This window comes from Schistocerca serialis, chromosome 5, assembly GCF_023864345.2.
Source record: "Schistocerca serialis cubense isolate TAMUIC-IGC-003099 chromosome 5, iqSchSeri2.2, whole genome shotgun sequence".
In the NCBI taxonomy this organism is placed as follows: domain Eukaryota; kingdom Metazoa; phylum Arthropoda; class Insecta; order Orthoptera; family Acrididae; genus Schistocerca; species Schistocerca serialis.
The window spans coordinates 610,825,243-610,853,068 of NC_064642.1; the positions used below are offsets into that span (position 1 = coordinate 610,825,243).

Sequence of the window (27,826 nt, forward strand, 5' to 3'; positions counted from 1 at the left end):
ATTGATCCATTTAATTTGAAACGTATGAACAGAAGATGATTCAAGTCGCATCCAACTTCTGCTGATCAACTGAAATCAGTCAACTAAACACGTGAGAACGCGCCTTTACTCTTATGGAGAAACTGAAAGGTGGCTGATGCGGGAGTATCTCGCGCCAGTGAAACACCTGACTGTGTGGTGTTGCGGACCGGAAATAGTCATCACTTAATCATACCAACTCGGCTTCAGAGAACGCCTGGTTGTTCATGTTCTATCATTATGAAAGTATCTGCTATAAAACGTGCTACATTCGCCTACTCTCATATCTCTTGCTTCCTTCGTTATTTTTTGTTTTTGCTTCTTTTGTTTTATATTTGCTGCTGGAATTTACTTATTTCTTACATAATTTATCCTGTTAAAGGTATGAATACAGTAAGCAGGTTGAAAAAGGATGTAGGTCGCAGTATATATTCGGAAATGATGAGGGTTGCGCAGGGTAGAGTAGCGTTGAGAGCTGCACCAAACCAATCGTCAACTGAAGATCATAAGAACATCTCTGTTATGGTGACAATTGTCATTATTTAAACAATCTGTTATTCTTTGAATCCTAACTTCTTAAACTGGGCTTGCAGGATTTTCTAGATTTGCATCCTTTATGATTCTAATGGCCTTTTTTGTATTCTGTAAAATCACTTAGCTGTTGCCAAATTAATCGAGAATATGACACTATATTAAAGGAGGAAAAGAAAGTAGGCCTACACTTGATTGTTTTTCTGGTGGCACTCATATTTTAAATAACAATGAAGCTGATGCTATTTACATTTACCATCACCGACTCAGTGACGGAATAAGTATGCTGGACCCGACAGCTAGTCATACACCTAGATCTCAAATTCTGACACGATAAGCAAATACTCACTAGACATACAGCAAGCTATTAAAAGTGGTTTCATCCTTCACAAATTAATAAACCACTGTGCATGATAAACAGTTGCTTAGAAGATACACTTTCTTCTGTGAACATTTTCTTCTTTGTATTAATCTTTGTGGAAAGTATACAATACACTAACAGTATTCCAGAGGTAAACAATAAAAACAGCCAGAGCTATCAAAGGAATATTTAATACTACATGTGACTGAATAGTATAGGCCACCGTTCTCAGTGATTTGCATTATTAATTGCATTACCACTGTGTTCCAGAAAATGCCTTAATCCAAAAGTAAACAGAATTAGGGTGGGTCATTATCACACAGATGTAGTGTACACAGACCTGACCCTGCAGATGTTAGTAATCTACATTTCATTTTCGACTGAATAAATTTCTATAGTTTTAACTTCGCTGGAATGAAGATGTCAATGAACTACGTTTACCAGTCATACAGACGCCTTGAAAAATACGAGAGTTTGGTGTCCTACCCAATTGTTAACAGAGAAGTGTTTGTGAAATTTTGAAGGCTTTTTACGTGGTTTAGGCAGACAATCATACAACATTAAAGCAATTTACGGGCATAGACTAATAATTACATTTAAAATATCTGTATAAATGTATTTAAAGTAATCCATAATGTTGTATTAATTTTGCAGGAAAAGCTTCAATACCGTAATGCATTTCTTAATATTTAATACACAATGATGCTTACTTGACCATGTACGTGACAGCAAATGACTATTGTTTAATATTGAGTCTGCTTCTACGGCGGGGTCACACACATGTATTATAAAAGTAAGAATCACATGCTATCTTTCTGTCGGTTCTTAAGCACAAATGAAGTGTAATTGGCAGCGTATTTTTCCATTTAATAGGAATCAGACATTTTAGTACAGTCGACAATTTGTTTAGTACTTATAGATGACTGAGGGATCAAAATGAGGAAAAGTACTATAGGCACAAACAAAGTTGGCACTCAACGCGTTATTTCCAATTTACCGTAGCTTTTGTCAGCCACTGCGTCGAGTGTCAACTCTGTTCGCGCGAATATACAACCATATTCGAATTCCTCGTCCGCTGTTCATCTGTCATTGCGGTCTGGCCAGCTACAGTACAACCACAGTCTAACATAGATTGTGGTTATACTGTGGTCTAGTCTAGCACATAGTCACGTGATACCGGTTCTGGTCCGAAACGTCAACGCGGCTAGTCGTTTATTCGTTTTGCCGGCGCCAGACAGTCATGGCTGATGGGAGCTCCTATTTACTCATGTGAAATGAGTCATGTCATTCTGCCGAGTGTGCTACGCTTGCGCGAAGTTATATGAAAAGCAGTGGTGTCTCGCCGTAGAATCAGATTCTGTTCGTTTCTACTAAATATTTCAGTTCTCGTATCTGAGAACTGAACAGTAATGACAAACATGCATATTTCTAGCGATAAATAGAGTCTTTCCTAGAAAAATTCGTTAATAGCTAGGCAAACAAAAGTTCTTATCCCCGTACAACAACGAGAAGCAGCTAAACAAGTATAAAATGTAAAGTTCCTCTTATACAGGGCACATACATCCTAATTACTTGAAGAGCGTAGAGGTTGCTTATTTTCCTTCTGTTGCTACTTTCGTAGATGTTTTAGGAATTAGTTGCATGCTGCATCAATAAAGTAATATTTAGTGCTCGATGTTGAACTGTTGAAACAAAATTACATTGTAGCCGGAAAAACACTTATATGAGTAGTAGTTTCGCAGTAAACTAACTTTACTTGTGCAATGCCACACATCGAACAAATGTTTGTTGCTGATGGAGTTAGATTGTTTAGAATACTGTGGTGCTGCTTATATACTGGGAATTACTGCATTGGTGCCTAGTACTTTCCGCTACGCACTCTACAGTGGTTTGCGAAGAATAGAGCACGTATTGTTATTGTAAAAACCTCTGAGATCTTGTATACTTTTATTCTTTAAACAAACTGCAATCGAAGTCGTTTATGGTACCGTACAAACAGTTGTCCACAAAACGTATTGTGAACATAGGCTTGTAATTTCAACCCAGAAGCACAACTTTTTCTCACCGAAGAATTAATTTAAAAGAAAAAGAATGAGCGGGATAGTAGGTATCAGGGTACAAGTTGAAAGATTGCAGCGGACAGAAATTTCTGGCAAAGCAATTTTGGTATTTGTTCCTCTTACTGTAAGGTTATGGATGTATTATGGTGGAAAGCAAGAAAATACATTCAGCAATGGTACAAACTCAGGGGAATATTTAACTAATGAAGAAGGCGAACATTCACACAAACAAACTTAACTTCTGCTTCAAAAAGCCAAACATGAACGGCAATTCCCATCTTATATATTCAACACACTGCACATTTTTCTTCATTTCCTTTTTCAGTGTTGCCGCATGTTTAAATATTTCAGGTGCTTCAGCCTAGAGGAGGTTAGGGGGAGGGATGGGACTCATACCCAACATTTTATTTAGTTCTATCTAGTCTCAATGAAAAAATATTTTTCTTCAACTGTCAGACAGAAATCTACTTCTGTAATTGGTTTATTCTTTGTTTCTTGAGACATCGTCTATCAGACACAATTCCCTTTCCTGTAAGTGCTGGATATGTAATGGATTTCTTGGCTTGCACATTTGCTTTCACTTTTCATTTGCTATAAAAGGTGTAAATCAGTGACACTAAAAACATCTTACACTGTGTCTTTTTTTTCCCAAAAACTTCTGTCATGAACACCATTATAGTTTGCTTTTAAGGTCCTCGGCCATTATCCTGCAATTTGAACATGGTTCCAAAAATTAAACAGTAGTGCAGATAGAATTAAGTTAAGTACTTGCAAATTTGTGGCACGAAATATGCCTTCCTAAGTTTTATCTTAAAAGTATGGAGAGTCATGTGAAGATGAGCTTTTATAAGAATTTATTCATGTGTGACAACTTTCTTATCAACAGTGTGACCAAACACAAACACCACTTGAGGAGCCTTGTGTTATATACACTACCACATCCTTTTAGAACTCAATTCTGATCTCGTGATATTTTTCTTTTCCTGAAGTGAAAAGAAATTTTAAGTTTATTTGTTTTGTGTTTCTGAAACTATGTCTAGCTATTAAACACACTTAAAATTGACATAGTTTGGTAAGATATGATGAGCTGTTCTGTGAAACTTTAGGTATAAGTAAATGCACTTAACATTGTAAGGATAATAATAATGATAATGAGAGGTGCTGGCATAACTTACAGAAGAGTCCGATGCCACCAGTCTGTATTGACCCACGATGTCAACAAGATGGCGGAAACCCCTACTTACAGCTTATGCATTATGGTAACCATAATGTCACAACATACAAATGCGAACACTCCAGAAATAAAATGAAATGAATGGGATGACAGCAGGAAGTAGGGGGTTTTGAGGGGGAGGGAGAGACAAGATAAATATACGACAATACAAAAAACAGCACCATCCCAAAATGTACGTCATCTAGAAAATCAAAACAAAAGATTCTCACCGCACAACATTACGTTACGAACACCAAACCTCAGGAATCGTACATTTCGCATGACCTATATAGTTCAAACCGACCTCTCGATGCCAAAAAACCAAGACGCACCCAAAACACAGCTCAAAATGCTGAAAACCCCAGATTCACTTGACCAATTAAATGCAAACAAAAAACTATTAGCCGAAACAAATCTACTCCAAAAGAGCACGCACATAAACACAAATGAAACAAAATCCTCCAAAAAACTCCAGGCTCCCAATCTTTCCCCCCCCTTTTAACCTACACCAACTCACCCAGTACCACTCCTAAACACAACACTCATAAAGAAACAGAAAAAATATGAAAAACATTAAAACAACCACATATTACAAAACAGAAAAAAAGTGTTTCATATCATTCCAGGGGAAATTATAGGTCACACTTACGTCCTTCTAGTAAGGAAAGGTGATCATGAAGTTAAGTTGTCATTGCATTTAGAATTAAGGCAAGAACAGCCCATTGTGTGGGAAATGTGCAGATGTCAAGGGTTTCATGGGTGCAGCATAATGGCTGAGCAGAAAATGAGGACAGGGCAGCACAGGCGTCGGGGTTGCCTACTCTTGGTAGGTGCAGCCCAAAGATATGCTACCACTAATTATCTGCAAGATGTTATAAAATAGTGGAAATTGTGTTATTTTGTTATTATTAATGAACTATATAGCTGGAGATGAGGTCTTGTGGAATAATGTATACCTACGTAAGGAGAATAGAGAGTTAATTGAAGACAGGCTTTTGTCATTTAGTTAAGTTGAAGAAGATAAAAAACCTTTTTCTTTTAGTGTTAGGGTGCAGCATAAACTGCTAGGAGAAGTAGTTTGATGTAACATGGTGCTTCAGAACAGAGTAGCTGGTCCGAAAGAGAAGAATTAAAAGACAGAGGTAATCAATTTTATTTAGTTCCATTATGGAAGATAGGTGAGAGGGCTGCAAATCTAGACTTAATCCACACCAGAAGAGAGACGTGAACACCTCATTGTCCCCCCTCCCCAAACCCAATGCATTGAACTCACAACCCTTGGCCTATACAATCTCCCCACTGACCTCAAAAAACACATTGCTTTTCTGGAACACACTTTCATCAGCAATATTTATCTAAATGAGATTGCAAATTGGAAGAGAACCTCTTTCCCCTTGCTACAACAGATCTGATGCAACCCCCCCCCCCCCTGCACCCTCCCCCCCCACCCCCCCCACTCCCCACCCCGAACATGTCTTTTGTATTTGTAATTTGTATAAGCCCGGGTATCATAATTCTTAAACTCTGCACTATGAATCACTATTAAAGGATGGAACCTCTATATCCTCAATCTCCTATAAGATGAAAAAAGGCATCAAACATGACAGCACTCCTCTCCTCAATATGTTCTTCTATCAACTCCATAAGTACCCTCTCAGTTTGATTCTGCAATACTCAAAACACAACCTAAAAACCCAACCCCCAAAATAACACCCCATGCCCGTAAACCAGCATGATAACCACCCCTCCAATGCTTCCCTTTCCCAAATTGGACTTGTCAGTCTCAATACCACTGCAGAACCTCCTCCCCTCACCCCTCCCCCCCCCCCAAACTTCCCCTATACTTCATATATTTTGCACAACTTCCTTACAAAAAGAAAATCTTTCCATTGCACATTTATTCCTATTTTATGAACACAAAAATATAAAGATGATCCATGACAAAGATAATGTGTAAATAAAACTATCTCCTGATGTCCAACCTAGATCACCTGAATGACATGCCTCGGGTGCCAAACATTGTAACGGCAACACTGCTACAAATACAAGTCCCTGGTATGAGAAGCTGGGACTCTAAGTCAACTTCATAATCTCATCACACATGACACATCATGGAGTCAACAATCAAGCCAAACACCAGCAAAAACCTTATTGTCATCATTGCCCAGTGCAACCAGGAGAGAATAACTATTAAATTTTTCTGACATATCCATTACTAACAAAAAGTAAGAAAAACACTATTACATTTTGCTCCATAAAAAACACACAACACTAATCATACCTAATACAAACATGAATTCATAAACCCCCTAAACAGGCGGCACAACACACGCTTCCTTCAACTCACTGGTGACACGACACTCTCTTCCAACAACTACTTCACAGAATGATTACACATCAGTCAGTTGACGGAATACCAAACATAACACAAACAACTACAAACATGAACATCCACCACAAGAGCACACCACTAAATACAACCACCTGTCATCTACAAACATGACCTGACTCGAAAACACCATGCCACAGTGACATCACACAACGCCTTTATGTCACAGGTCAAAGCAGACAGGTGGAATCAGATGCTTCCCAGAAAAGTGTGTAGGAATGACTGCTAATAATTTAAAGTACTGCTCTGCTGGTAGTTAGGGTTTGAACCTAGCTTTTATACAAAGAACACTGCTACAAAGTGACAAAAGTCATTCTTTTTGATGGACCCAGACAAACACAAACCATTGCCTTTGTAAAACAAGAGAGAGGTACTGGTACAATGAGGTAAAAGTAATGCTGGATGGCCCAATCAGTTGCAGAATAACACATTTTTATGGGTCTATAGCTATGATTGATCATTAAATGAAATCATTTTTAAGTTTTTTTATGTGAAGCAGTATTGTGAGAAAAATTGTGAAGACTTGTCCACCAGTATGTAATTTCTGCTGTAATTTTGATGGGAATAAAGATAATTGTTGTGTTTAGAACTTGGTCTTTATGAATTAGTTATAATTTATTTTATTCATGTATCAAATTATATCTCTACTGATTTCTTTTATCTGAGGTTAACATTAGATCAAGCCAATAACATACGGATTCTTTTTTTAATTCAGCGATAATGTATTCATAATTTCATTTGGTTACATTTGTACATTAATATTAGTGCTAGTAGAAACTTAAATAAATTAAAACTGAGGTTTGCAGGACTATGTGCCGTCAGTAAGCAACAAGGACTGCAGAGAAAGTGTGTTTGTACTTGATTGGTGGTGAGTCACAAAAGTGGAACTGTGCAAGCAAGTGTTAATGTGTCTCATTTACTTCAAACAGTGCAGTATCAGAATGTTAATGGGTCCAAATGGGTAAAAATGATGACAGTGATGCGTGTGTGGAACCAGTGGATAGAAGTGTATCATACGTATTGACATGTGGATGGTGGTAGTGGACCTGGCTGTGTGATCACAGCAAGCTACAACCACCTTCTTATGTACACATCACTAATGAACTGTAAAAATTCATTCACATGGTATGTCATGTAGCACTGCAATGGTTGTGGACATGTTCCCATTGATGCTGTGGGTTGGACTCAGGACAGCATGTCATTGTGCTAGTTGGTATCGTCCAGAAACCACAAATGCTTGTGATAACAATGTGTACATGAATAGGCCTACCACTGCTGGCATACTAAATGTCAAAGTATAGTTTTCCTAGAATGAAATGAAATGTCATGTGACTAGGGCCTTCTGTTGGGTAGACCAGTTACCTGGTGCAAGTCTTTTGAGTTGACGCCACTTCGGCGACTTGCACATCGATGGGGATGATATGATGATGAAGACAACACAACACCCAGTCCCTGAGTGGGGAAAACCCCCAAGCCAGCCAGGAATTGAATCTGGGCATTCGGCCTCACTGACCAGTCACATATTGAGGCGGACTTTTCTAGAATAAATGACCAACAGTGATGTTCACATACTGGTCAGGCATTACTGCAGTGAGCACATTGTAACAACCCCCACAGACCATACTGTCCATCAATAAAAATGGCTCACACCTGAACACTGCCATCTGTGTCTTGACTTTACTACTTGTCTCTTTAAATGAAAACCTGCAACAATCCTCTACTTTAACCTGGCATGTCATGTCACATATGTCTGCACCAGCTTACCACCTTAAAAACTGTAAATTCATAATAACCAAATTTATATCTGTTCACTCATTCTTATTTTTATATGCATAAATTTGGTATGGAGAAATAGTATCTTTGACTTCTTTCAGGAAAAATATCTTTGACATTATATGTACTAAAGCAAGAAAACCTTTGCATTTTGAAAATAATATTGCACTTATAATTGTCCCATCTATCATCATCATGTACAAATGCGAAAACAAAGTGCAGTATACATAACAATAAATGACTGGTCACTGAAAACATTTATCCATAAAACAAATATTACTTCCTCACAGTCTATGTTTACTCTTCTGTTTATTTTGCTTCCTGTCCAGTCATTGTGTTCAGCTGCTCTGAATACAAAAACTCATTAGTTGGTTCTATAACTTCAATTTAAATGTATACGGTTTTCTTTTCAATGTGTTGACTAAACATTATTTTAATATTGTTACAATAGATTTTTAGGTTCTGCGTTCAAACTTGCTCTGTGAAGTACTTCTATATGTTGTTGAAGTTCGGCTGCACTACAAGTAAACAACGAAATATCATTTGCAAAACACTGTTTGTTTTGATATATCCACTGAAATCTATTTTCTGATTTGAAAATGTGCAAAATGAAGAATGATACTCACCAGACAGAGTAACAGACAGGCACACGTAAAAGTTGTCATTCCATCCTAGATTATCCATCTTGTGAAAAAGAAGAAAATATTTGTGAATGTAGCATACCTGAAGCATTAGCAAGTTTCTATTTCTCTCAGATCAGATATAATTTAACAACAAATGGAAGAACTTAATAGAGCATGTTGAAAAGTGCTGTAGGACTGAAAATCAGGTACCAGTATATGAAAGGACTAATGTATTGGAATGAAAATAGTGCAAATTAACACGGAAGTCAAGAAATGATTGATGGATGTCGATGTCAAAAAGGTGATGGCTGAATAGAAAGAAAATAAATAAATAAATGGAGGTATGAACACGGTATGATTTTGATAAACTAAATAAGATTTGCAAAACTAAGATTTTTTATGTGCCTGAAAAGGATTTTACAATCAGTGCATTACCAGTTCTGAAGCAAAGCAATAAAACATTGAATTTTGATGTGGAAACTACTCAAAAACCCAGGAGCTTGGTAAGCATGGGGAGATGACTGTTAGGCACAGTTTCCACTGAGGCGATATGACACAATACACGATGCGACTTGTGGCATTACACAGAAGCAACCTACATTGGTGTATCACATAGAAACATAGTTGAATTGACTTAACTGGTTAACACTGAGATGGCAGTGACACACCAGCATCATGTACCTCCATCATACTGCCAGAACAACATGATATGCTGGCTGCTCCATGCAGCTTTGTTATATGATACACTGGGAGGGGTGGGGAGAACCAAATTTCGAGCCACTGCATGTACCTGCAAAAAAATTGCTTTATGTAAATGAAACAAAGTTACACCTATCATTCTACTTAGTTTCTTAGAAAAGCTTTTACTTTTTGCATAAAAAAATAAAAACCGCAGTTTTTTTAGATTTGCATCTGTTCTCCACTGTGCAGTCTTTCTCATTTGATTCTAAGGAAACTATTTGGTGAAAAAAATTTATTTTATCACATCTTATAGTGTCACATCACAGCTTGTTAATGAACTGGTTTTCTTTTCGCTATTGCTCATAGTTATTGTGCTACTTAAAAAAAAAGTAGACCGTCAGGCAAATTTTGAAAAGTTTGCAGCGAAGAATGTAGTTGCTCACCACTTTATGTTTGGGGCATTTTAGGGCATACTTTCTGCATACGGAATGTAGCTAACATTCAACACTGGAAGGAGAGCAATGTCTCTTTCCAGTCCCAAGTAAGTGATACATTTTTATGTTTGGCCGCAACACGCTATGACTGCCATACTTGTTACAGGTGCGCACTATGTGGAATTGTGGCTCATTTTACTCTTTAGTATGTGTTTTGTGAAGTTGGTTACAGCCACATTTAACATTGCTTTAAGAATTGTTTTCATTTTATTATTAGAGATAGATAACTGCATATCCAACTAAAGAGGTAGCTGTGTTCTGTATGCAGCAATTTTTATTGTCTGCAGTAATAGCTTCAGTCATGAAACATTCAGTAACTGTTTTTGTTCACTTATTGTTGAACAAAAGGCAATTGTTCCAGGAATAATGAATGTGAAATTGGATTTTGCTAGTGATATAACTAAAGCATACTCTGCTCTGGATGTCACCACCTTGAGGACAAATTTACTGAGAGAGGATTTGAATCTGCAACAAACTTAAATGGAAGAGTAAGAAATCTGTGAGCAATAATAAACACTGATACAATGGTTAATTAATCTGAGGTTTTACTTAAGGCAGAATATGAGCCTTCCTTCGCATGTGTAGTTTTGTCAATTACATGGCTCCATCTTGATTGTTATTTTCAGTAGTTTTATTTGTAAATTCTTCTGAAACATGATAAAACAAACTAGTCTGCTGCTGATGACGCTTTCACGTGGAGCACTTACTGAATGTGTTGTTGTTTAATGTTCCATTTTTATTGACATAAATATCACTATTGCTGATGACATAATTGCCTAAGTTAATGATGTTGCTTAATTCACGTGTTGCAAAGGAATCAATGTCACTACTGGCACTTGTTCACACCTTGTTAGAAATTGTAATGCATGCTGCCACCGATGCATTCATGCTGTCTTGTTGCTTGTTGTATCACACCATTGGGACCACTAGTGTCGCGTGTATAAGCATTGCATCGCGTGATCTTTATTGTAACATGTTGTATTGCATACTGTATTGTCTTCATGGGAACCATGCTTTAGGAATTGCTGGGGAGATCAGGAAGCAAACAAACTGATCAGGAAATGTACTGGAGTGGAAGATTTGATTAAAATGACATTGAGGTGAGTGGGGCACATAGCCTGCAAGAGGATGATTTTTGTGAAATTCAAGCTGCATGCATTAGTGTTTGTGCAAGAATCAGTATCAAGGGTGAGGAAAAACTTACAATTAGGTCCTTCTATTAACCATCATATACACATGTGCAGCCAGATGTAATTGAAAACTTTAGAGAAAACCTCAGCTTGCTAGTACATATGTCTCCCATTCACATTTTCCTCATTGGAGGAAACTAATCATCCAACAATCAATCAGTATAATTATTGATTTAGGTTGTGAAAGTGACATGACATTGGGTGAAACAATACTAAACAATTTCTTTGAAAACTACCTAGAACAGATGGTTCAGAAGCCCTCTCATGATGGAAATATATGAGATGTTATGGAAAAAAACTGACCAGACTTCTTGGAGGATTCCAATACAGAAACTGGTATCCATTACAACTGTGATTACGAAATATGAAGTGCAAGCAAAACAAGTTGATAGATATACATGTTCAGTAAATTAAAGATGTAGATGTGTCATATCTCAATATGGAACATACAGCATCTATCTGTGGGCACCTGTGGCTCTAGTTTAGGAAAATAGTTGACCAACAGTTAGATATGTACCCATTAAAACAGTATGATGGGACCCTCCATGATATGCAGTCTCTGTAAAGAAATTTTAAAGAAACAGCAACTACTGCACAATAAGTGTATGATAAAGCATAGTGCCATAGATAGAGAGATGTTAAAAAAAGACAGTGTGGGAAGCCTTAAGTAACTAGTGTGGCAGAATCTCACTGAAAGACCTTTCACAAAACCAAAATAAATTCTGGTCAAAAAAGGCTGTCAGTGGCATGTAGGTTAGTGTCCATACTCTCATAGATGACTGAATGACAGGAATCGAATTTTAGGGTATCAAAGCAAAAGCGGAATTACTTAACTTTGTTTTCATATGTTCCTTTACAAAGAAAGACCTTGAGTACTGCCCATGTTTAATTCTTACACTACTGCAATGCTGAGTGCTATACATATCAGTGTCAGTGGAATTCAACAACAGCTAAAAGGGTCCGATGGATCCCTCTCAGTTTCTATACAGATTTGCAGCTTAGTTAGTCCCTCTCTTAACCATAATATACATTAAGACCAAAAACAAAGTGACACACCATGAAGGAATTACCTGAACTGGGTGGAAATAGGAAGATGTGATGTACATGTGCAAACAAACAATGATTACAGTTTCAGAAAATTGGATGATTTTTTCAAAAGAAAGAGCTACACAAACTGAACACATCAATAATGCAATGGTCCATCCCTAGCCCTTACGCCAGCAGTTATTTGGCTTGGCATTGGTTGGTAGAGTTGTTGAATGTCCTCCTTTGGGATACTGTGCCAAATTCTCTTCAATCGGCATGTTAGATCATCAAAAATCCCAAGATGACTGGAGGATCCTGCCCATAATGCTTGACACGTTCTCAATTAGTGATAGATCCTGCAACCTTGCTCTCCAATGTAAGGTTAAGCAAGAAAGAAGACTCCAGTAGGAATTCTCACCGTGTGTGAGTGAGCATTATGGGACGTAGAATATTGTCAGTGTGCCACTGTGCTGTAAGGGTGCCTTGGATTGTACCAAAAAGGGTCCTGCTATGAGAAGAAATGGCACCCCAGACCATCACTCCTGGCTATCGGACCATATGACAGGCAACAGTCAGCCTGGTATCCCACCACTGTCCAGTGCGTCTCCAGACACACATTCAGTGGTCATTGGGACTGAATTCGAAATGGGGCTCATTACTGTAGACAATTCTACAATGTCAATGAGACTCAGACTTATGATGTGTCTGGAGGCAGCCCGGGCAGTGGTGCATCATATGGCCTGAAACCAGAAGTGATGGTTCAGGGTGCTATTTATTTTGAGGGGAGGTACCCCTTTGGTTGTCATCCACAGCACCTTTATAGTACAGCAGTGCATCAACAATATTCTTTGCCCTGTTTTGTTGCCCTTCGCGGCAAGCCATCGTCAACTTACATTTCAGCAAGATAATGCCAAACTGCACATGACGAGGGTTTTTACTGATGTCTTCGTGCTTGCCAAATCCTACTTTGGCCAGCAAGATCCCAGGATCTCTCCCTAATTGAGAATGTTTAAAGCATTATGGGCAGGGCCCTCCAGCCATCTCGGGATTTTGACGATCTGGCATGCCAATTGGAGAAAATTTGACACAATATCTCTCAAGAGGAGGACATCTAACAACTCTATGAATCAGTGCCAAGCTGAATAACTGCTTGCATAAGGACCAGAGTTGGACCAGCGAGCTGTTGACTTGCTCAATTTGTGAAGCCCTTTCATCTGAATAAATCATTCAATTTTTCTGAAATAGTAATCATTTATTTGTCTGTACACATGCATCAGTCTACCAATTTCTGTCCCATTCAGATAATTCCTCTGGTGTGCATCTTTTTTTATCTTCCATTGTATATTGTAGATCAATGTAGATCTCCCCGGGGGGAGGGAGATAGCACAGCATCAGGAGTGATCCACAAAACAACCATCCAAATTAGGGACAGCCATCTATTTTAGAATCTTGGTACATATTTTGAGCTCAAACATTACAGCATATCATGAACAGAATGACTGAAAACTTCAGTCACATGAAACTAAACTTATTCTTTTCTCACATGACATCCTGAAAGCAATGGATCAAGGCAATCAGGTTGAGCCAATATTTCTTGACTTCTGGTAAACATTTAACTTGATACCACACCAATGCATATGAACAAAATTATAGTTATATGGTGTATCACATGAAATTTTTGACAGGATAATGGGTTTCTTACTTGGGGGGGGGGGGGGTGCAGGATGTCTTAGATGGTGGGTCATTGACAGATGTAGAAGTAGTATCCTGTGTGCCCCAGGGATGTGTGTTGGGATGCTTGTTGTTCAGGTCATATATTAATGACCTGGCAGACAAGATGATGCAGATATTCTTATGAAGTGCTATCTGAAAAAAGATGTTACATTCCATCCTGGATTTTCCATTGAAAGATGTACAAATATACTCAGAGCTAGATAAGATTTCAAAGTGATGCAAAGATTGGCGACTTATTTTAATCCTAGAGGCAGACACGCTGCTTTTTATGACATGAGTGGGCATGTGGTGCATTTTTTACACGTGTAAAGGGTAGCTGTCTTGATGTTACCAAGTTAAATATGTACTGTATGATCATAATTACAGTTTAATCTTAGTTTAATTAAGCAGTGATAAAATGAGCTTACCTTATATGAGCTAAATCATTGTTTAGTTAAACAATAAAATAAATCTTTCATTATATCCCGGTGATGCCCCTTACAAGTGTTGCCCCCACAGTAATTACCCACTCAAAGCATTAAGCAGTGCAGTTGCATCAGATCCCTGCCAACTACTTATTTGATTACTATCCTCATAGATAACTGCCTCATTGTGGGATTGTGCTGGGTTGTTTTCTTGCAGGAAATGTAAATTGTTTCCAATCTATCTCGCTGTGTATTTTATATTACTGATGCTCATTTGGACTTACGATAACATAATTTATTACTGTTTAGCTAAAGCAGTAATGGAGCAATAGGTATGAGTTTGCAATTGTAAAAGAACAATGGAACGGTACAAAACTATGTTGGGTACAAAACAATGTTGTTTGGAATTGGTGCACTTTACACCTGCTTGAGGGTTAAATGTTCAGAAATGTAAAGTTGTGCATTTCGTATAATGCAAAACTGTAATATCCTAATACCATGATGTCAACATGACACAGTTGAAGCCAGTCAACTTATACACTCCTGGAAATTTAAATAAGAACACCGTGAATTCATTGTCCCAGGAAGGGGAAACTTTATTGACACATTCCTGGGGTCAGATACATCACATGATCACACTGACAGAACCACAGGCACATAGACACAGGCAACAGAGCATGCACAATGTCGGCACTAGTACAGTGTATATCCACCTTTCGCAGCAATGCAGGCTGCTATTCTCCCATGGAGACGATCGTAGAGATGCTGGATGTAGTCCTGTGGAACGGCTTGCCATGCCATTTCCACCTGGCGCCTCAGTTGGACCAGCGTTCGTGCTGGACGTGCAGACCGCGTGAGACGACGCTTCATCCAGTCCCAAACATGCTCGATGGGGGACAGATCCGGAGATCTTGCTGGCCAGGGTAGTTGACTTACACCTTCTAGAGCACGTTGGGTGGCACGGGATACATGCGGACGTGCATTGTCCTGTTGGAACAGCAAGTTCCCTTGCCAGTCTAGGAATGGTAGATCGATGGGTTCGATGACGGTTTGGATGTACCGTGCACTATTCAGTGTCCCCTCGACGATCACCAGTGGTGTACGGCCAGTGTAGGAGATCGCTCCCCACACCATGATGCCGGGTGTTGGCCCTGTGTGCCTCGGTCGTATGCAGTCCTGATTGCGGCGCTCACCTGCACGGCGCCAAACACGCATACGACCATCATTGGCACCAAGGCAGAAGCGACTCTCATCGCTGAAGACGACACGTCTCCATTCGTCCCTCCATTCACGCCTGTCGTGACACCACTGGAGGCGGGCTGCACGATGTTGGGGCGTGAGCGGAAGACGGCCTAACGGTGTGCAGGACCGTAGCCCAGCTTCATGGAGACGGTTGCGAATGGTCCTCGCCGATACCCCAGGAGCAACAGTGTCCCTAATTTGCTGGGGAGTGGCGGTGCGGTCCCCTACGGCACTGCGTAGGATCCTACGGTCTTGGCGTGCATCCGTGCGTCGCTGCGGTCCGGTCCCAGGTCGACGGGCACGTGCACCTTCCGCTGACCACTGGCGACAACATCGATGTACTGTGGAGACCTCAAGCCCCACGTGTTGAGCAATTCGGTGGTACGTCCACCCGGCCACCTGCATGCCCACTATACGCCCTCGTTCAAAGTCCGTCAACTGCACATACGGTTCATGTCCACGCTGTCGCGGCATGCTACCAGTGTTAAAGACTGCGATGGAGCTCCGTATGCCACGGCAAACTGGCTGACACTGACGGCGGCGGTGCACAAATGCTGCGTAGCTAGCGCCATTCGACGGCCAACACCGCGGTTCCTGGTGTGTCCGCTGTGCCGTGCGTGTGATCATTGCTTGTACAGCCCTCTCGCAGTGTCCGGAGCAAGTATGGTGGGTCTGACGGTGTCAATGTGTTCTTTTTTCCATTTCCAGGAGTGTAGAAATACCTGGATGTAACACTTTGTAGTGGTATCGAATGGAATGATCACATGGGGTCACTCATAGATAAAGTAGGTGACAAGCTTTGGTTCATTCGTAGGATAATGGGAAATTTCAATAAGTCTACAAAGAAGAATACTTAATTCCTTTGGCGCAATCCTACTATTTGGCTATTCATTTTTTCTGAGTTGATCTGTAGGATTGCTTCCTTGTCAACAAATGGGTTCTCTGTAGGACACTGATTATGATGATTTACAATGTTTTCTCCAGACTTTCTTTTCATACTTATTTCTGTTATTCACATATGATTCCTGCATATGGGTTTGACTGCCATTCTTTCAAAATTTTACAGTAGTATGGGGAGGCTTGTCCAATGGGGTGCACATTCCATCCACTGTGCAATCCTATCGTAAGCACTTCTTGTTTGATTAAATTGTATTAGGTGCCAAAATCCTAACACAGTACCCAGTCTCTGGGAGAGTCCTCGATCGGAGAGGGTAGTACTATGGCAGATGATCTTTAATGAAAAGATTCAAATTTCCTTACACTGCTGCTCACAAGACCCTCAGCAGTCTCACTCAGGAGAATACACCATTTCAATGCAGGATGTTATGACCCCATGACTTTTCCTTCCATGTCCATGCTATGGGAGGAAAGCAAACACAAAAGAAACAATGATAAATTACAGTGCTGCACTTAGTTTGTAGCTGAACAGATGATAATTTTTTTTTACCACAAAAACAGAGTTTTTTGTTGTAATGTTGAGAAAGAATTCAGGAAATTAACCAAAACTAACAAGATGTGAAGTGGGTCCATTCTGATTAAAACAGTGATGTCTACTCACCTCCTTATGAGAGCCTCAACATGCTACAAAGTGCAATTTTCCATTGCAGCCAGATGAAATGCAAACTTGGATGAACAGGGTGTCCATTTTGTCCCTTGTGTAGAACAGGGACAAAAAGATAACAGTTGACATTGGTGCTTTTATTTTAGCTTTCAGAGGAGACATATTACCAAAAAGATAAAAGTGTGGTTTGTTACTGTGATGTAAAGTCATATGTTTTAAGCACATGTGGTGTTTCTAATGAATGTGTTTTAGTCATATGTTTTCTTGCTGCACAAATGACTTCAAGTTTGGAGACAGAAGGCTGTTGCATAAGAAACTGTATGTATGAACTGCCAATATATATAAACTGTGAAGAGTAACATTCCTCTTGGAGTTTGAATTACTGTATTTTGAAGAAAGAAAGATCAATACAGGAGTACAAAACTTTTGACCATCTTTCATATTTTGAAGCAAAGAAAACATATCCGGTTCAGACAACTGTATGCATACTTCACAAAAACAATGATTAAACCCCGTGTAGAGCATGGGTAAAGACATCTAGATCTCACGTAGTGTTGGGGCCAGATGGTTGTCTCAATAGAATTCTTCGTGAGATGGGCATGGCACCCTACACCTCTGCTCCCACAGCATGCACATCAAGGACCCAGTTCCCTACCACCTGCCAGGAAAGAGTCCTACTCTCTCAGCAGTGGAAGGTTATCGTCCTCTGACCCTGCTAACCAGCCTTGTTGTCAGGCATCAGCGACTAGATGACAGAGGCATCTGCAATGGGCTGCAGAACAATTCAGTTGTCCTTCCAGATATATATCCAAATACCTCCCCAGTCAGAGACAAAGCATTGTAAGGAGAATAAAGATAAAATCAAAAAAGAAGACAAGGAAAAAACCATAGTTTAAGGTGAATACAGCAGACCCCCCCCCCCTCCCCTCCTCCCCCCCCCCCCCCCCCCACCTTGCTCCTTCACTGCTGGTGTTGAAATTATTACCCTTTATTTCTTTCCTACTTAATAGGTCATGAAAGCAGAAGCTGAAATGTGGCCCAACTATTTCCAACATCCACTGTGTACACTTGGGGCCATCATGTAGTTCAACTGCAACAGTTATTTTCACCACCTAGTGGAACTCAAGACAGCTACTGTTATTTTATACAGCAATATGTACCACCCTCAAGAAAATTGATTTGCTGAAACATAGGCACCTATCCTAAGTAATCAACATGTCTTTCAAAAATAGAGCTGGTATTGAATGAGCATCTTGTGGTGTCTATATGTTGGTATTTGTAGATGGTTTTAATAATCACGTACCACTCAGTACACCATAAGAGGCTGTGGCTGTTTCTCCATACATATAATTTTGGATTTTACCCTCTGTAATAACTGTCTCCCTCCACATACAGAGAGCTTACCTGTCAAGAGCTTGTTAACCTGATCTATTAGCAATCTCCACTTTTCCTCCTCCCAGGTAATTGCAGTGCCCACAGCCCATAGTTGGATGCAACCCCCATGGAACAAGTTACCACAGAGCTCGACATCAGTTTAAAGAACAGCAATACTTTTAGTCATTTTAGTGTGGCACATATAATATGTTTAGCAACTGAGCTCTCAATCTGTAGCTCTATCCTCCTTCCCTCGATCCAAAGGAGGATGCATGATGATCTCTTTGAAAGTGATCATTTCTTGAATGTCATGTTCTTCTAACACTGTTAACCAGCCAAGTACCCTTACAGGGGACCCACAAGAAAGCTAAGTGGCATGCTTTCAACACTGCTATGCCACCCAGTCTTACTCCTCTGGGAATGTTGATGATTATTTACTGCTGGATACATAACAGCAATAACAACAGTGGGCACTTGAATGACATAGGTGTAACCCTTCAGTGGAAACCCTTATTACTTTTAAAATGTTATGTGTGTGGCTATGCCGTTACATAAACCACCAGAAGAAGGAATGATGGGAAAGATCTGTCACTACCATGGGGATCCACACCTCTTTGTCACAGGTATGAGCCAGTCATATCAGTGGCCATCAGCTAATAACCAGTGCTGTTGGTATTGTTCATACTGATGCTACTGTTATTGCAGATCACTTTGCAGCACCCTTTGCTCATGACTCTGTGTCTGACAATAATCCTTTCATTTTTGTATTCACAAAAGATGGATAAAGAGCCTGTTCTTCACTGCACAGTGTCTGGAAGCATATAATGATCTTTTCAGTGAAGGGAATGAATGGTACTTGGACATGATAGAATCCACCAATCAGATGCTACAGCACCTATCAGTGGATTACCGACTGCAATCTTCAGTCATATCTGGAGTGAGTTCTCAAATCAATAGAGGGAAAGCACAATTGTCCTAGTCTCGAAAGTGGATAAAAACCCATATGAGATGGACAGCTAGAGCCCATGCTGCATAAGTTTTTCATACAAATGGTGAATTGGTGGCTGTATTGGTCCCTTGAGGTGTCTTTTGTCCGACTCCCAGTGTAGATGTTGGGAGGGCCAGTGAACAACTGATCATTTAATTTGCCTGAAGTCTGCTGTAAGGATGGGTTTTGCCTATTGCCAACATCTCATTGTTGTCTTATATCATTTCAGAAAGGCCTATGACACTTCATGCCCTTACGACACTGCATGAATGGGCTTTAGGGGCCTACTCTCGAGTCTTCAATTTTTTGTGTTTGCTTAGGTACATCTACAGTTCCCCTCATGCTCAAGTGAACAGAGTTCCTCAGGAGTTTATAGTAACTGTGGCCCTTTTTCTTATGGTGATTAATGAGCTTGCAGAGACTTTAGCGCCTGTTGTCTCGCCATCCATAACTGTCTGGCATTTTCAATTTACTACAGTTCTTCAATGTTGGCTCAAAGATCAATGATCACATCAGGTATGCCTTCATGCATTTCAGAGATCGCAAACTTCACTCTCTACCATAAGTACGTAGTGTTTTTTACAATAGAATTAATGGCCATTATTCAAGTCTTCCCTCCCCCCCCCCCTTTCTCCAAAAACATTTGCACTGACCTTATGAGAATCTGTAGTGCTATCCTCAGAATCACTTGTTTTAAATAATCATACACAATCTTCCTACTGAACTCTGCAGTACTGTGAGTTTGACTGAATTCCTCTGCATCCAGTAGTCACATTGGTATTCTGGGGATCAACCATACTGATCAACAGGCAAAGACAGCTACCAAGATGGAAATCTTGGAGTGGGGATACTGGAATCCAACTTGTGGTCAACACTGTGTCTTTGGCTGTTGGAAGCTTGGAACAGGAAATGGTACATTGCAGCCACTACATACAGATCATGAGCAATAAAAGGGACCACTAGCACATGGCAATCTCCAGTTCATCATTTCTAAAGAGAATCCACTATCCTTTGTTGACTTTGGGCACTGATGACCACGCTGTTTAGCGCCCGTAAACCTCAAACACACACACACACACACACTTTGTTGACTTGTATCAGCTGCACCTAGCTGACTCATTGCCACATCCTCAGGCAAGAGGGCTTATCCCATTGTCGTTGTGATGCATCTCTGTCAGTGGCCCACATCATTTTAGTGCCCCAATTTCACTGCTTTGCAGCAAAAACTGATGCTTGAGGGCTCATTGCCTTTGCTGTTATTAAGTAACAACATCCAAATGGAAGATTTGGTTCTACATTTATTTAACTTCATTTGGAGTTTGTCACTGTCATTTGGCACCTCTTTTTACAATTCTGTGATGTGAGAACAATGCCAGAATTCTACAGTGACTGGAGGACCGCTGGTTAGGTGTCAAAGTTGACCTCCCACCAGGGGGCTGGTCCCAGGGTATCTCTGGCTCACAATAACTGTAAATATTTATACAAAATACGTGAAAGCTTATGAGCCCTTGAAAAGAATGTGAGAGAATGGCGCACGAAACGACCGGTTTGGGTATTCAGAGTGGTGTCTACCTGGACTGTAAGAACGAAGAACTGATTGTAGATTGCCTGACTTTTGCAAATGAAATGTCACTGATTGCTGATTCTCTTGAAATGGCAAAATGAAGGTAAACCGCCTCAGAAAACAGGTAGCCAAAGGGTGTCTTCAAGTGTCACTGGAAAAAACAGAGTTCTTCACCAACATCAAAGAGATGTTGCTAGACCAGGGAAACTCCGAAAGAACTGAGAAATTTAAGTATCGGTTTGAACCCAACTTATCATAAAAGTCATTATCCATGAAAGTCAACAAGTTGGAACTAGCCTATCCACTGACTATGATCAACTACAACAAAAAATGCCTGTCTTTCCATGAACCGGAGAGGGTCTGATGGAGAAATTGGAAGTCAGTGAGAGGAGAATCCTCAGGAAGATCCTAGGGCCAGCAGAAGAAGCTGGGGAATTCAGGTGACATAACTCAGAGCTCTATGAACATATTGAGAGGCTCTCTGACTGTACAGGAAAAAGAAGGGTATCTTTTTATAGCCATGTTGCAAGATTGCCTCCAAACAGATTGACCCACTGTCTGTTCACCTTCTGGCAAAAAAAGAAGGTTCGCACCACTTGGCTGACGAAATTGAAAAGGACATTAAAGAAATGGGAATAACTGATCTCCAGAACAGACAGTCTGTGAGACAAACTCTGAAGGAAGTCGAGGATTTCAGGAAAAGCCCCGAAGGAAAGGTACCCCCTGGACAGAAAAAAGAAAGGAGTTACATCAGCAGAGGATGCAACAGTCCTGGTTGAAGATCAAAACCCAACAGTTGAACAAGCATGGTCCAAAGTAGACCCATTCGAAACAAGAAGAAGAAAGCTTATGGTGTCAGTATTTTGTTTCTTAATCTGTTTTGCAATCCTAGGGCAAGCACTCACCAAGAAATGCTACTTCAGAGCTTGCATGATTTATGTGACTCCCAACAATTCAGTTGCCCATAGCACTACATCCCCTTGAATATATGAAGCTGCAAGCATACCTCTAAACAGTGGAATGCTTAGTGTACCTCTTAAATACAGTGAAATATTGGCTGTGGTTTACATGTTCATCATGAACACACCACAACATAATGAAACCTGATTCTTGCTCACCAGTTGAATTTACAATTGATTCTGTGGACTAATTATGTCCTACTTTTTCTCCTTGCAGTTTTTAAGTAGTTTAACCTCCACACTCACTTTTGTATACAGTGACACAGTCATAAGACTCAGAAAATTCGTGTTTTAAATCAAGAACTATCTCCCCTAGATCTGTGAATTTCTCTTAGTCTTTTCTACCTCGGATATTACTTTGTTCACACAAACATAATCTCCTCTTCGAAGTTTTCTCTGTCACCTTCAGCTTACTTCTTATTACACTACTGGTCAAAAGTTTCTGGTCACGACTGATAAAAACTATACACTTTGTTTCAATGTACAAACACATTGTCCAAATTAAACAGACCAACAAAATAAATATTTTCTCAATCGCTAGGTGCAGCACAATATGGTTACGATTTTAGCCTCTTCAAAGTATCCACCCTTCACCTTCAGAACAGTTGCACAATTTTGTGGCATTCTGCAGATATGATTTTCTATGTTTTTGGAGGTATCACAGTCCAACACATATGTAAATTGTTCCCTAGATCTTCGAAGATCTCAGTTTTCTCACCTCTCTGTCAAGTTCATCCTAAAAGACTTCAATAGGATTTACATCAGGTGACTGACTTGCCCAAATCGTCATATTCTTCAGTTCATCACATTTGTCATTTCTACTGACATATCCTCTGCGCAATTTAGAAGCATGTTAGCAATTATTGTCTTTCTGCAGAAAAAATCAACAACCAATAAGTCTCTTTCCAGATGGAGTGACATTGTTGGTCAGTATCCCGTGATATCCTTCCATCTTTAATGTTCCATGTATTCTCACTACTTGCTGACTTCATCTCCAAAAACCATCCCCACACCATGACCGGCCCTCCACTATGCTTCACTGCTGGCATCACACAGTGACTCTTCATACGTTCTTCATGAAGTCAATGAACAATCATTTGACAATGGCTTATGAATACTGGCGACTTACAAGACGAAGGCCTCAGACATGGCCAACTGATTTGGCTCAAATTTGGCAGTTCACTTGCATACAACCTAAAACGAAGGACTCTAAGATATTTTGGCTCAACACCCTCCCGTTTTTGAGAAAATCACCCGTAAAGGTTATGACAAGCAATTGACTCAAAATTGGCGGGATCGATAGATAGTTGTAAATAGAGCATTTTTGATCATCAGATATGGGATCCACAAATGCATAATTTTCCAGAAATCAAGGAAAGAAACTTTTACAACTGCTGCTTATGTACCCACATGGGAAATGCTTTTCAATGATAGTGCAACGGCAAAGGCAACTGGCTGGGATGCAGAGAACCCAGGTTTGAATCTCAAGGGAATCTAGCGGATGTTATTCTTCTCATTTGTATTTTTCCATATCTCTATTGATAGGGATAGGAGGGTTAATAAGGTAAGTAAATCAATAAGGAATGATAAAAAGGTAGGCAAATAAGTTTCTCAAACTTCTTGCGATAGTAATCAACGAAAATGTTACTCCTGGTCACTTTACAATGGCTCTTCCAGTCACTGTTACATGTCCTCACTTTTCTTCGAACAACTAGATGGATGGTACTTGTCATATAAACATTCGAAACAAATATACTCACGGCACCAAGAACATCTAATGAATGCAATCTTTTGACAGCTACACGGTTCCTTCCAAAGAGTCAGCAGAAAATAAACTTAGTTTACATTTAAAAATATGGCATTTTTGGGAATTAATTTTGTTGCGTACCATGCATACAATATCAATGCATGAAAAATCAGTGCTGAAAGTTGGTTATGGATTATGCTGTGAATAGTTATTGCATCTGTGTGGCTGTGCAATTCCTGCTGGGTTTCCAGAAGCACACTGTAATTCTGAAGCCTCAAAATAAAGTTTTTAACCTGGTGATAGAAATAAATGCCACGTGGCTGGTACACCGGTGTGCAGTTTGTCGGTATTACTTTTACTGTGCATATCAGTTGACCTTCGTCATCTACAAACATGGTGTCATATATTAGAGTATTAGTTTGTCCACCCCAGGAATCCAATATTAGACAAAACTTGTTATCAGCAACATATGATTTTAAAACATTGTCAAGAAATATTCTGTAAATCACATTTGTCAATTTCCCGGATTTGGAGCAAGTAATGTAAACATTTTTCAACGAGTCGGTTAAACGATTGACCTCTTCTATAACCCGATGAACAAATGTAACATTTGTTTCTTGTAAACACAGGAAAACCTTAGGCAACACTTTTCCAGAGGCTGTGATGGCATACTGTGCCATGTACGAGTGTGTTAGTTTTTTTTTACTGCCAATTGCGACAAGGGTTCGTTTTTCTCCCTTATGCGATATCGTGCGTCGAATGTTCACCCGATACTCGCATCCTGTTTGATCAGTGTTGATCATGTAATCACAATTAAAACCGGTCATAAGTGACGCCATTTGCATGCTGAAAAGAGCTGCCACTTTTTGTATATCTTCTATATTTTCTACCTCCTTGTGGGAGACGTATTTAGTGACGTACTGTTGATGAATATTATATTCCGATTTGAAATTCCTTGCCCAGGATAATGATACAGCAAACATAAAATCCTTGTTGGTTGTATATTGAAGCGCTGTACCTGCAGCCCACTCCTGGAGTATTCCAATTGTTGCATTCTCATCACAATGACGAGATTCGACAAATCGGTCGTACGTCCACTTATTTATCGCCTGGTATTTGTTGTATCTTGTCCCTCCTTTAACAATATCATTTTCCCACAATTTTAGGTCCTTCTTCCTTTTCAGGGTTACTGTTACTCCATTCTTTTGCAGTGTTTGTAGTTTCCAATTTGGATGATTCGTGGTTTGCACTACTGCCTTTACTTTTACTTCAAGGGATATAGTGCCATAGTTCAATCATATAGTAACCAGTTTGCAGTGCTCATCGGGAACAGATGAAGCACAGATTGCCTGCAACGTGGGCGTTTCCAAAGTGTTATGAGCATTTTGTGATTCACTAAGTTGTGATATCTTCCACTGAATCACCTTCTGCTTCACCTTCATGGTATAGTTCTTCAGTATCAACAAAAGTCATTTGATTCATCAGCTCCAAAAATCACTCGACGGTAGCTGCTCCTATCAATCTGGAATGCTGAAAAGCAGAACTACCTACTTCTGGTAGTGCATTGATAATACATCTGTCTTGAAACACTTTTACAAACCAAAACATAGCGTTGGTAGCTTCCTGCTTGCTGTCATCTGTGACAAACTCCCCAACTATATATTTCAGAGCTGGTCGAAGGGTGTACATCCTCCATTATTCAGATTATGCAACTGAAATATATGACACAACAACAAATAATTAGTTACTACATCATAAACAGAAATGCTAATTACTACAAACTACATACAGTACAAGTTATATATTGCTTACGGAAAATCACTGTATTCTTTCACAAAACATATTTTATTTGGTGGATTAATTATGAAAATTCATTACATGTATCCTTGAGGTTCATGGCAGCCCAATGATGGAAAACAACTCTTTCTGATGAACTTCTTTGAGGTTCATGCTGGACACCCTCTCTCTTCGAGGTTCACAACCATGATATGATGGAGGTTCACCACCATGATATGATGGACAGGGAACTGGGACAACATAAATCTCCCCACATGCATCCTGTCCCATGCCCCACTGTAACTGTAATTGTAATTGTAATTTTATTTATCCTGTAGATCATACATTGTGTGCAGAGAAGCACATGATGCTGTAGGACAAGCCAAAAATGAAGATAGATGATACAAGGTTAAAATGATTATGACAGTGATCTTATAATGGATACAAGTGTTCATATAATAATACATGTGTAATGCCAAGAAACAGAAAAGTGTATACATTGGATATCTTGTGAAAAAATCAGAATCGCACACTATTTCTAAATAAGTTCAAATTATTAAGGGACAGAAACATATAAGCAAATAACATGGAAATTAAAAAGTACCATATACATTTAAAAATCCATTACTAAAGGAAAACAGTAAAGATGTCACACTTCTGTATTTAGGTGTCTGGGTTTACATACAAAGTACAGAACATGGACAGAACAAATTTTTATGTTTCAGGATATTCATCTATACTGTAAACAAGCGTTGTGCAGTTGGGTATCTGTGGTCCCTCGCGAGGAATTTGCGACACTCTTATTTGGTGTTGTTTTCATGTGACAAGGCCTATAAGTTTAATTCTTTCCTAATTCACATCATTTGGGAAATTAGTTTGCCTATCTTATTACTATTATTATTCCATGTTGAGTTGCATACCTTATTAACCCTCCTATCCCTACAAATTCTGATATGAAAAACTGCAATTTATAAAAATGAAAACCATATAGTTTCCTCGAGATTTGAACCGGGTTCTCCACTTCCCAGTCAGTTACCTTGGCCACTGCACTGCTGGTGCTCTTGGCGAAAAGAGTTTACCATGTGGGTACATAAGTGGCAGTTGTAAATGTTTCTTTCCACGGTTTCTGGAAAAGTATGCATTTGTGGACCCCATCCTGATGATAAAAAATGCTCTATTTACAATTATTTATTGATCCTGCCAATTTTGAATCGATTGCTCATCATAACCTTTAGGGGTGATTTTCACAAAAATGGAGGGGGGGGGGGGGGAGAGTGTTGTGTTGAGCCAAAATATCTTAGAGTCCTTCGTTTTAGGTTGTACACAAGTGACCTGCCAAATTTGAGCTGAAGCGATTGGCCACGTCTGAGGCCTTCCCCTTTTTAGATTCACCTGTGAATAACAGCTCAGACCATTGCTGCACACTCCAGTTTTTATGTTGCTGTGCCCATTGCAATCTTTTCAACTTATGTTGTTTTGAATCATAAGGGTTTTTGCTGCTATGCACCCCATTACACCTTGTTCACAGAGATGGCATTGCACTGTTGAGACAAAGATTGGAGCTGCTCATATATGTTTACTTCCGATGCAGCATGAGTCCTCTGAATATTTACTCTATACATGTATGAACTGATCTTCCCTGTATGATGATATTTAAGGTCTACCGCGAAACACTTGCATCGGCACCAGTTTAAGAAAACTGCTGCAATGTACACACCACTGTAGATTATGATAGAATAGTCTTCCTGATGCTGAGCTACAATTGCAGAACTTTCTTCAGTTTCAGTCTCCTGCTTCCATACTACTGGATGGTAATATGATATGAACCTGATCAGGTATACGAACACACTTCTATATCCATAAAATTTACTGTAAATGAATGTGAACTGATTGCTACACAGACAGCTGAAGTACTAAGGTCTATTCAGATGGCACTGTCTTAGGTAAGGGCACATCTATATTGTTGTGGATACTCATCGGTGCCCCTCTACATGAACAACCAGTCAAATATATAATTGAGGTGCTTAGTCTTTTCATGTTTGTATTTCTTTTATTATCAGATTGAAGATATGATAGAATATTCAAAATAAAATCCTTGTTTTAACTGCAAATCCATAT

General features: G+C 39.6%; 1 protein-coding gene across 2 annotated transcripts in view; it reads left to right on the forward strand.

The window, feature by feature from the left end:
* The first annotated feature begins 2,043 nt into the window (after positions 1 to 2,043).
* LOC126481031 (sialic acid synthase) overlaps positions 2,044 to 27,826 on the forward strand; it is a 64,847-nt gene continuing 39,064 nt past the window's right edge. The window contains exon 1 of one of the 2 annotated variants that reach the window (XM_050104507.1): positions 2,044 to 2,442. The gene's annotated coding sequence lies outside the window, so the exon portion shown is untranslated. Of the gene's footprint in view, positions 2,443 to 10,180; positions 10,191 to 27,826 lie in introns of those variants that run through there. The other variant, XM_050104508.1, reaches the window with a different exon arrangement.